This window comes from Pimephales promelas, chromosome 24 (assembly GCF_988280905.1).
Source record: "Pimephales promelas chromosome 24, fPimPro1.hap1.1, whole genome shotgun sequence".
In the NCBI taxonomy this organism is placed as follows: Eukaryota; Metazoa; Chordata; class Actinopteri; order Cypriniformes; family Leuciscidae; genus Pimephales; species Pimephales promelas.
In genome coordinates this window covers 26,051,879-26,064,643 of record NC_142792.1, presented here as the reverse complement: position 1 = coordinate 26,064,643, position 12,765 = coordinate 26,051,879, and positions in this window count along the sequence as shown.

Here is a 12,765-nt window from a genome sequence, read left to right as displayed (position 1 = left end):
TATATATATTTCAAATAACAAACCTCTTTTAATTAGACCAGTTGCATTGCCTTTTTCTTCCAACAACAAGCCGTAATTGATAACATTAAATATGGTTAATTAAGTTAGCCATATAATTGCATATTTATGCCAGCTTGGATAACATTGCTGTGATTACTTTGTTTTCCAGCCATGGCTTGAAGGGATTGTTGCTGAGTCTACAGTCAGCAGCTGAACTTGCTGAGCCCAGCCCCATGTCCAATATCTGCTGAGTTTTACCAGATTACTCAAACTAACCTATTGAGTACCTTTTTTCAGCTGTTGATGAATATGGATCACCAACGATCAAGCCGTACAGAGCCAGTGGTGGAGCATATAGAGAGGAAATGAAGACCCTCCTAGACCAACTTGATAATCAAGTAATTATTTAGCCATATGTCTTTGGTTAAAGTGACCTATTATGATTTTTTTGGATTTTACCCTCTTCTTCGTGTGTGTGTAATGTAGGTATTTTTGCACGCAATCGATCCGCAAAGTCCACATCAAAGTTAGTTGACCTCACCAACAGAAAACTGCTTCCTGAAACTTCATTTGTAGTCCCTAACTTTATTTCTGCTTCTGGTTTGATATAAAATGTATATCATTTGTTCTGCATTTGTTTTTCTGTCTTTCAAACCTCTTATGTCATTGCTCATTGAAAGACTACAGCTCTCAAATGACTCCCTGTTTTTATGAGGGGAAATGTCCTGAGGAAGATGCATGTTATCAGCACATATACTCGTACCTGAGATCCTTCCCCAGATCCTGAAAGGAGAAAACAGCTGTTTGTTATGCACATTTACTAACACATTTACTAACTTTACCATCAGAAAAAGGGGCAGAGAAAAAAAGTAGAAAGCAGGAGACAAATTTATAAAAAAAAATAGTTTATCGAATAAGGTTTAAATTGTTAACATTAGTTAGTGCATAAAATAACATGAAGCCATAATATTTGTAACATAAGCCATAGTATTTGTTCATCTTTTTTCATCCCCAGGAGGAAACTCCTCGTCAAAGGAACATTATGCTCTATTTAGAGGAGAATCAACTACTTTCTATATATATTCTAGTTCTGTGGTTCCCAATCTGAATAAATCCAGATTCTGAAATAAAGAACTATTTAAATACATCAGTGGGAAGTCTATGATTATCATAGATGTAAATGATGCTTTCCCAGAATTTGGATTGATAAAGGATATCTTTTTGATTGATTCTTCTTTTGTTGCTTTTGAGTACCAGAGTTATGAAACTTTAAATTTGAATCCCGACTTTTGACTTTGGCATATGAAGTGCCCTCTTGCCCATGCTACAGAATTAGTACATGAGCTCATTGATCACACATCATATTTCTCTATTAGTTTTAAAGAAAGTGTGTTTGCGCCCATTAAATATAGTCTTTGTGATATTATTGCCCATAGAAATGGGCGTGAGGATGTGTAATTGTATCATGAGTTGTGGTTGATGTAGTAGAGGTATCTCTTCCATGCTGTTTGTACGTGTTTGTACAGTAGAAGCCTGAGGCATTCTGTTTAATAAATAATATTTTCAACAGATGCTTTGTGTAATTCTTAAATCAAGTAACTTGAGGTTGTTTCTGATTCTAAAAACAAGGGTATTTTTGGTGAGAGCCAGAGCTCGAACTAAAGTAACTTACTTTAAAGGTTCTCTAAGCGATGTGGGGCCAAAACATTTTTTGTCACATACATCAAACGTCTCCTCACTATCGGCTAGCTGCCTGTCCCCTAAACACACTGTAAAAAAAACGCGGTCTCTGTAGACACCACAGGCTCCACAAACGGCAACAAAAACAATCATGTCTTACCCGGACCACGAAACCTAACAAACAGTGTTGCAGCCAATCACTGGCAAGAAGTATTTGAGGGTGGGTCTGGGGGGTTAGTGCGCGTGCACATGAAGGGGGTGTGTGTGTGAAGGAGATAGAAGCATCAGAGGGAAGTTTGAAAAATGGCCGACACACGACCAAATAGACGTCGTTCTGAGGAACAAATTAAAAAGAAGAAGGAGTCGGATAAAGAACGTGCGAAGTTTCGAATTTACATCGGTAGCAAAGCTTTTGAACGATGGCGAGAACTCCGGCGGCAGAAGGGCTTCCAGTCCGACGTCAGGTTGCTCTGTTTTTGCTGGACAGGTGGGTAACGTTAAATTTCTTTCTTTCGTTTTTTTCTTCTAAATTGACGCTTATGTTCGCCAAACCCACACAAGGATATAATTTGCTAGAAATGCACGTTCACAATTATTTCAAGAAGCACGGAAGGGAGGGGGAGGAGATGAGATGCGGAGGAGGGAGGGTATAGCTAGCCTCCGATTTGTTTGAAAATATTCCGAACGTCAACACCCAGGATCGCTCAGAGAACCTTTAACACTCAATTTAAGATTCCCAGACTAGTTGAGACAAAAAACAACGTGTCCATGATCAATTTAAGACTATCCCATAAAGGCAAAGGTTAAAAACAACTAAAAATATTTTTAAAACAAGACAATCCATCTAACATGTGTAAATCTAAGATTTTAAATCTTAGAAAGTGCAGAATTATTTGCAGTGTATATGCAATGCAAGTTAAATTTTTAAAACTTTAGAAGTCAAAACTAGAATTATGGAGATAGGCATGTGTTTATGTGTGTCTTGCATTGTCTCAAAAAATTATGACAAAAATAATGCCTGAGGGTGTTACATGTGTGTCCAGGGGCCTACACCATGAAGCCGGTTTAGGTGGCTAGCCAGGTATGCTTCAGTTTAGTTTACGCCAACCCTGGATTTTAGGCACCATGAAAGTGGTTTGGCTTTCAGCAGTGTTCATCGCCATAGTAACTTACACTCCGCGGCTAACCTGGTCCGGGGCAGGTTATGTTCCAGGTAACGTAAGGTATTGGCATTGATTTACCGCCATATTCGAAGCAAACAAACTTACAGCAGGCAGAGAGGCAGACAGGAGCAATTGATCAAGCTAATCAATTGATGATCAGTGTCGCCAACTATTTTCAAACAAAAGTAGCTAACGCCTTCCCTAAAAGTCGCTAAATGTCCCTAGATGATGTCATACGTTAATTAGCATATTCTGACGTCATCACGTCGTACTTGCGTTCCGCTTGCCTAATGTGTTTGTTTTCTCTATAAATTAATGCTCAGCTGAAATATTGTATTTAATACATTATAATATTATATAGCTGAATGTAAAATCAAGCTGTTCTCATTTCCTATATTTTTTCACACAGAACGAGTTGATATATCATATATAGGCCTAGTGAATGACAAAAAAAGTAATACTGTAAGCACAAGGAAAGAAACTAAATTGTTTAAATAAAAAACATTATTATTTAAAGAAAGCAGAAAAGTGATAAGTCCGTTGAAAAACACTGCTCATTCATGTCTGTCAGTAGACATGCGTTCAACAGATGATCTCCTCCTCTCAGCCATTCACTGAACATGGTAGACATAGAGTGAGTGACGGCAGGGAGAAAGCAAAAAGTCTGGGTCTGAAAAGTCGCTAAAAATAGCGACTCATTTGCGCGATTTTTTTGCAGTTTGTACGCGGAGGAGAACATCTCCCTGTTCTGTCTGTCTACAGCTGGGAGGGGCTGCTGCGCGAGGACTGGGCCACCTGTGAGTGATTTGGGACCCACGGTAGCACCCGCTGCTCGTTGAGACGAGTAAAAACGATACGTGCTTTCACGTCAGAGTCTCCAACAGTCTCTAATAACACCAGAAAAAGTCGTTAGATTTGTTGCTAGTCGCTTTTTTGAAAATTTGTCACTACAGGGGTCTGAATACGCTATAGCGACAAAATTGCTAAGTTGGCAACACTGTTGATGATAATCGATCAAGCTTTTTGGGAGCAAGCTAAAACGCATGCACAGGTTCCTTTACTTCCTGAACAAGTGCGCACCCAAGTCCGTGTTGCTTTTGCCTCCTCCAGGCAGTCTCGGGTTCGACACCCCAGTGCGCACCCGGTTCTGCATGACAGCGTTCACATTAGTGATTTTTCATGCGAACTGTGCCCCGTTCCGAACTAAACTGCCAGTGTGAAAGACCCCTAAATTGCATGTGGAGGTTATTTTACTTCCTGAACAAGTGTGCATTTGAGTCCGTGTTGCTTTCACATTCACGCGAACCACAGCACGGTTCGAGAGTAACCAAACTCAGACCACCTCCTCCAGGTAGTCTCGGGTTCGGTACTCTAGTGCACACCCGGGTCCGCATGACAGAGGCCGTTTCTCAATATGCGTACTTGTCTGTACTTGTGTTCTTGTGGACTTGTGAAACGTCATCAGTCGCTGCCGAAGTACTGTTCCAATTCAAAGTTCGCATCTAGCCAAGTCTACTTCAAATCCCCGGATGTGTTCTTGATTCGCCCGTTTACCGAGGATGCATCGAGAGGTGACTTGTGTGGACTTGAGATAGCCAGGTAACCCAGAATGCACCTCGCACCAACCAGCAAGCGTCAATGGGAGAGGAGAAAATCCGCGAAATATCAAAATACTACTGTTACTGAGTCATGAAATGTAATTTTAAGAGTGTTTCAGGCGAGAATGTGGTTGTTTAAATCTCAAATCTGTAGTTTATTTATAAAGATAGCGCCTATATTGTAAAATGCATCTGACGTTTTCGGAGTTCTGACATCCAAGCCTTCAGCGGACACTCAGCGAGATCAACCCCGACTGGAACAGCTTATCCTCGGCTAGTGCTTCTGACGTTTGCCGCCGGCTCTGACCTCTCTAGTCTAGTGGATAAACCTTGACGTATAACTCGTCTTGTGTATGTCTATCTTTGGTCTCATTAAACTATAATTTGTTCCATGGCGCAAAAAAAAAAAAATAGTTTTTAAGGTTTCATGGCTATTTTTTTTATATTGTCTTCACTATATGAACAATAAAATAAAATGACATAACCCTGTCTCTGTTTGATAAATGTCAATAAAAATCCAATGTTTCATATTTTTAAAATGAAAACAAAAAGATCATGTTCATTTTGTTATAATATATGCAGTGAAGAGAATCGCGTTGCCTGAACCACATGGCCATTAGCAGGGTTGCCAACTCTCACGCATCTGGCGTGACACTCACGCATTCAGCCTCAATCTCACGGTCTCACGCTCAACATAGAAATCTCACGCTAAATTAGACATTCTTCTGGGCTGTATTTTTTTTGTATTACTATAAGCAAGTTCAGGCTCTTAACTACTGATTGGACGCAGAAAAAAATCGCGGAAAAAGATGACACTGACATCGACAGACTACAGAGAAGTTTACTCCTGATATGGAGCGTTTTGGCGCTTTTAAATGTGACAGAACGCAGTAGCGCATGAGTTCAAACGGCACGTGATACAGTTGCCTAGGCTACAACACCCACAGGGCACGAGCAAAATACTGTATCTGGTAATCTCCCGCTTTATATTAACAAACTGTCAACACGGGCTTTTGCGATGCACAGAGAGACGCTGCGCTGCCTATGACCTTGAACGTGAGTTGAGAGCGTACATTTGCACTACGTGTCTGTCTTTTTAGCAAAAAAGATATCTTTCACTAAATATCTACAGTGGCGTATAGGGCGAGGTCGTGAGGTGCTGATAGCAAACTTTGACGTGTTCGACCCGAGTTCGAATCCGGCTTTTGCCTATAACTCTCTCTTCTCATCTGGTGTTTTCTCCAAAATAAAAGCTCAAGGGTTTATTTCTTGCAAGTGAAGAAATTAGGACAAAACTATTGTAATTTTCCTATACAATAGTGTAAGTAAAATATACTTTGTTTTGAAATATTCATTTTCATTTATACAGCAGCCTACATTTATAGACTAGGCCTATGGATTTTACGTAATAGGAATAATTATATAAATCATTATTACATTATTATAATAATCGTTTGGCATCCTAAAAGAGACTGAGACTTTATATCATATCTTTTTTATATTATATTATAATTTATATTATATCTTTATATCATAGACTTTATATCATAACTAAAAAGATGTTTGATCCCTCTTTAATGTCCAGGTACAAGTCGAGGCTTTTGCTTTGTTGAATGTCACAGTTCATGATTTGAAGCCGGTTAAAACTCTTAATTTTAAGCTCTCAAAGTGCACCAGATTGATGCATTTAACCTAAAAATGTACAAAATTTTCTTACGGGGGAGCATGCCCCCGAACCCCCCTAGAAGGACAGAGGTCTCAATATAGTTTTACTAAATCATATGGGAAAGAACAATAATTTATAAACTTTACTCCCAAAACTGTTTTTTTAATCAGTACAACTGTTAGCCTAATGCCAAATTAAAATAACCCCCCAACCCCCCCCAACCAAAAAAAAAAAAATCTCACTCCAAGCAAAACTCAAAAGTTGGCAACCCTGCATTAGGCTATTATAGGCTATGTTGTTTTTTGTTAATGAAGAGTCAGAGGGGTGTTTTATAACATATTTCGTCTTATTGTTGACGAAAAGATGCAGAGTTGTAGCAAATTTCGTTTTATTGTTGCCTAAAATATAGAGTAGAGCGTGCTGAGTGATGCGATCAAGTACGCTCTGTTCCATTTGCAGAAGAACCGGACTTGCGTCCTCGCATCCTCGGGAGTTCGTTCTCCGGAGTCGAACTTGCAAGTCTGAACTACCAAGGACGCAAGTCCGAAGTCTGCGTACTTGGTATTGAGAAACGGCCAGTGTTCACAGTAGCAATTTTTCATTTTTCACAAACTGCTAGTGTGAAAGCACCCTATGAGTAAGTAATAATTAATGAAGATAAAAACACAACTCACATTATGGTACTGTAAAACAAGTCAATGGAGAGCCTGTTTTATTATGTTAGGTGCTAATAAATACTATTAAAGGGTTAGTTCACCCAAAAATGAAAATTAAGTCATTGAAAATGTTTAAATATCCCAAGTGACTACCGTGGCTCAACTATATGTTTATCAAGCGACGCGAATACTTTTTGTGCGAAAAAACAAACAAAAATAACGAGTTTATTCGACTATTTCTTTTCTTCCTTGTAGGCCAGAAACGAGATTTCCTTAGATTTCCACGACGCATGCGTGAGAATTGCGATCTGAAGAAGACATTAAACATTTTATTCATTGATTTTCTGGGCCGTCAAGAGGCAGTCCCTTAGGAGCCAATGTGGTAGTTATACAGCTCTCAAATTTAATCAAAAATATCTTCATTTGTGTTCCGAAGATGAACGGAGGTCTTACGGGGTTGGTACACAGCAAAAACTCCAGTGTTAAATTAACTCTCCTGGGAGTTTATATGACTCCACACTCAAGAGTGTTAAATTAACTCTGAAGCAGTGTTAAAGTTAATGAGATAATTAAGGGATTAATTGAGCAATGATTGACCAACATTGAAGACACCTGATGTTAACAAGTAGAATCACTGAAAGTGAAAAATCAAAAATATAAGTCACCATTATGGAGATCAGTGTTTGCTTCAGTGCGGCAGTCTGTCAACCCTTACATTTTATACTTTAGATATTGTTTTTGTCACAAAAGTCTGATGGGGCTGATCCACTGAGGGGCTGGAATGAAAGTTTTCATGACATCTTTTTGTGATGTGTTCTGCACGTCCGATATAGACATTAATGGATCCTTCGTACAAGGTTAAAAACAAGTTCAACATGTTTTCAACATAACTCATGGTCTTATTTAGACAATTTAAACTGTTTCTGGACTGAAGAAACACTCTCAGGATGCATTAAATTTACAATTTGAAATAAATTAGTTTATTTACATTGTTTAGATGTGGTTCAGATGGTGATATTTGTTTCATTTTAAGTCACCATTGTGGTGATGAGTGTTTGCTTTAGTTGGGCTCTTGGTCCCAATTCTTCTTACTTTAGCTTTTCTTTGGCTGTTGTAACTGTTTGCATAACACCATTGATTGTGCAGAGAAAGCCAAGAAAATTAAAAATTAGATGTCTTCAGATGTTTGCTTCATCTAAACTTATGTTTTTATATCTGAAATTTATAATTATTCATCTCGTAGAACTGCATTATTTGGACCAGTAACTTTATAATGACCACTGCATACAATATGTTTTAAGAAATTAAAACACATAGTCACACACAGATATCAAGATTTTGCATATGATTCTCAACGACGGTGACAACCAAAACAAAAAAGCCTGGGAATCGAGGATGTTTTGTACTATGAAAGCTACCCATCATGCATTGCGGCATGAAGCATTTTTTTTATTTATTGTCACCATTTTTGTGAATCATATGCAAAATCTTGATGTCTGTGTGTGACTAGATGGAACATTTTCTCAAAACATTGTGTAAATTTGCTTTTTGTCCAACTACTAGGCCAAATAATGCAGTTCCACAAGATTGGTGGTTATAAACTCCAGATACAAACACAAAAGTCTAAACACAACGTTAAATGCCCACTTTATATTGATTTCATCATCATCATCATCATCATCGTCAACAACCGACAAGGAGCTGATGAGAGCCAATTTTCTTGGCTTTCTCTGTCACAACAATGGTGTTATTCAAACACACAGTTACAACAGCCAAAGAAAAGCTAGAATACTAATTATTGGGACCAAGAGCCCAACTAAAGCAAACACTGATCACCACAATGGTGACTCAAAATGAAATAAATATCACCATCTAAACAATGTAAGGAAAAAAAATAAACATAAGTTTTAATTTAATGCATCCTGAGAGTTTTTATTTGGTCCAGAAACAGTATAAACCAGTATAGACCATAAATAATGTTGAGAATGGCCACATTTGAACTAGTTTTTAACCTTGCACGAAGGATCCATTAACGTCTTTTTCAGATGTCCAGAACATGTCAAAAAAGACGTCATAAAAACTTTCATTCTGGCCCCTTAGTGGAAGTCTTTTCAAACTCTGCCTTTTGTGACAAAGACATTGAAAAACATCTTTTGGACATCATTTTGCTTAGTGAGTTATGTCAAACCATAATCAGCAGCACCTGATCACCTTTTCTCTAAGCAAATAATGATCACCATTATGGTGACTTCGAAAATGAGATTTTTCTTCTTCAGCAATTCTGCCTGTGATCATCAGGTGTCTTCAATGATGGTCAATTATCACTAAATTAATCACTTAATTAGCTCATTAACTTTAACACTCTTGAGTGTTAATTTAACACTCATATTTTAACACTTTAACACTCTTGAGTCTGGAGTCAAATAAACTCCCAGGAGAGTTAATTTAACACTGGAGTTTTTGCTGTGTGGGAGACCAATGCTCGATGGACAGAGAAAGAGGAAACATAGATGCATGCAACGTCCGCTGGGAGACCAATGCTCGCTGGACAGAGAAAGAAGAAACATAGATGCATGCAACGTCCGCTGGGAGACCAATGCTCGATGGACAGAGAAAGAGGAAACATAGATGCATGAAACGTCCGCTGGGAGACCAATGCTCGATGGACAGAGAAAGAGGAAACATAGATGCATGAAACGTCCGCTGGGAGACCAATGCTCGCTGGACAGAGAAAGAGGAAACATAGATGCATGCAACGTCCGCTGGGAGACCAATGCTCGCTGGACAGAGAAAGAAGAAACATAGATGCATGCAACGTCCGCTGGGAGACCAATGCTCGATGGACAGAGAAAGAGGAAACATAGATGCATGCAACGTCCGCTGGGAGACCAATGCTCGCTGGACAGAGAAAGAAGAAACAGATGCATGAAACGTCCGCTGGGAGACCAATGCTCGCTGGACAGAGAAAGAAGAAACATAGATGCATGCAACGTCCGCTGGGAGACCAATGCTCGCTGGACAGAGAAAGAAGAAACAGATGCATGAAACGTCCGCTGGGAGACCAATGCTCGATGGACAGAGAAAGAGGAAACATAGATGCATGCAACGTCCGCTGGGAGACCAATGCTCGCTGGACAGAGAAAGAAGAAACATAGATGCATGCAACGTCCGCTGGGAGACCAATGCTCGATGGACAGAGAAAGAGGAAACATAGATGCATGCAACGTCCGCTGGGAGACCAATGCTCGCTGGACAGAGAAAGAAGAAACAGATGCATGCAACGTCCGCTGGGAGACCAATGCTCGCTGGACAGAGAAAGAAGAAACATAGATGCATGCAACGTCCGCTGGGAGACCAATGCTCGATGGACAGAGAAAGAGGAAACATAGATGCATGCAACGTCCGCTGGGAGACCAATGCTCGCTGGACAGAGAAAGAAGAAACAGATGCATGCAACGTCCGCTGGGAGACCAATGCTCGCTGGACAGAGAAAGAAGAAACATAGATGCATGCAACATCCGCTGGGAGACCAATGCTCGATGGACAGAGAAAGAGGAAACATAGATGCATGAAACGTCCGCTGGGAGACCAATGCTCGATGGACAGAGAAAGAGGAAACATAGATGCATGCAACGTCCGCTGGGAGACCAATGCTCGCTGGACAGAGAAAGAAGAAACATAGATGCATGCAACGTCCGCTGGGAGACCAATGCTCGATGGACAGAGAAAGAAGAAACATAGATGCATGAAACGTCCGCTGGGAGACCAATGCTCGATGGACAGAGAAAGAGGAAACATAGATGCATGCAACGTCCGCTGGGAGACCAATGCTCGCTGGACAGAGAAAGAAGAAACATAGATGCATGCAACGTCCGCTGGGAGACCAATGCTCGCTGGACAGAGAAAGAAGAAACAGATGCATGAAACGTCCGCTGGGAGACCAATGCTCGCTGGACAGAGAAAGAGGAAACATAGATGCATGAAACGTCCGCTGGGAGACCAATGCTCGATGGACAGAGAAAGAGGAAACATAGATGCATGCAACGTCCGCTGGGAGACCAATGCTCGCTGGACAGAGAAAGAAGAAACAGATGCATGAAACGTCCGCTGGGAGACCAATGCTCGCTGGACAGAGAAAGAGGAAACATAGATGCATGCAACGTCCGCTGGGAGACCAATGCTCGCTGGACAGAGAAAGAGGAAACATAGATGCATGAAACGTCCGCTGGGAGACCAATGCTCGATGGACAGAGAAAGAGGAAACATAGATGCATGAAACGTCCGCTGGGAGACCAATGCTCGCTGGACAGAGAAAGAAGAAACATAGATGCATGCAACGTCCGCTGGGAGACCAATGCTCGCTGGACAGAGAAAGAAGAAACAGATGCCTGAAACGTCCGCTGGGAGACCAATGCTCGCTGGACAGAGAAAGAGGAAACAGATGCATGAAACATCCGCTGGGAGACCAATGCTCGCTGGACAGTGAAAATCATCAATTAGGGGTTTTAACAGGCATATATTAATTTTGAAAAGTGAGGTACTGGAGAGAAGACATCACTGCTGCAGCAGTTGAGAAACTTACCTGGAGAAACGGAGCTCCTGCAGGAGCAGAGGAGACATCACTGCTGTGGCAGTGGAGAAAATTAGCCAGAGAAATAGAGCTCTTGTGGGAGCAGAGGAGACGTCACTGTTGGGGCAGTGCAGGAAATTTGCCAGAGAAAGAGCTCAGAGCTGACCCGGCAGCAGTTGAGAGTGTTGACTGGCCGGGACTGAATCTGCAGCGCGGCTTACTTAGGGCCTGCTGCGGAGGCCTGGCGCTGGAGAAAGGCCTGTTCCTTCGCGTCAAGGGACAGCATAGCCTTGTCGTCCATTTCTCTATGGCAGGAATTATTTAATGGTCCGGTTTAAAGAAATTCTCGGAAGCAGATTGCAAATATTTCGCCCCTGGGTAGTGAGGACCCGTTTGTTTGGCCTGACGCTCACAAGATAATAGCAGAGGATTACAGCAAAGATTCCTAATTCAGAAGGAAAAAAGATTCTTCATCAAACGGGAAGAGCTAGATTCGGTCATGTTAGGAAGGTACTGTGGCGCCAAATGCTGTTAAACTGTCAATGAATTGAGGTAAGTTTGTTGTGTATACACCTCTAACTTGTTGATTGGGTTGATTAACAGAGTGTGCTCCACTCATGTCTAATTAGGCTTGATAACCTGAATGTGCTCCACATGTGTTTAATTATCTGAACGTGCTCCTCCCGAACTTTGTTAATAAAACATCATTTTGACGCGTTTGGACCCGAGTTCGAATCCGCCTTTTGCCGAACTCTCTCTTCTCCCTTTTCACTTTTCCCAACACCGAAACCGTGATATGACATTGTGCCTTTATAAAACAGCACAAGACTGTAATTAAGTAGCCTATATAGCCATTCTGTTTGTGCTGCGTAAAGTGCGCACTTTCCTCACGCAGTCATTTTGTTGTGCTGCGTGAGCATGGTGATCTGGTGTTTTCTCCAAAATAAAAGCTCAAGGGTTTATTTCCTGCAAGTGAAGAAATAAGGACAAAACTATTGTAATTTTCCTATACAATAGTGTAAGTAAAATATACTTTTGAAATATTAATTTTCATTTATACATTACATTTATAGGCTAGGCCTATATGGATTTTTCGTAAAAAGGAATAATTATATAAATCATTATTACATTATTATAATAATCATTTGGCATCCTAAAACAGAGGATTATATCATAAATAAAAAGATGTTTGATCCCTCTTTAATGTCCAGGTACAAGTCAAGGCTTTTCCTTTGTTCAATGTCACAGTTCATTGGTTGAAGCCGATTAAAGCTCTTAATTAACATTTAAAGCCAAATTAAAATTGGACAAACTATAAATTTGGTCTACAAGACATTGTGCCCAGGGGACATTGTGCCCTACAAGACATTGTGACCCCCCTCCCAACCCAACAAATCTCACTCCAAGCAAAACTCACAAGTTGGCAACCCTG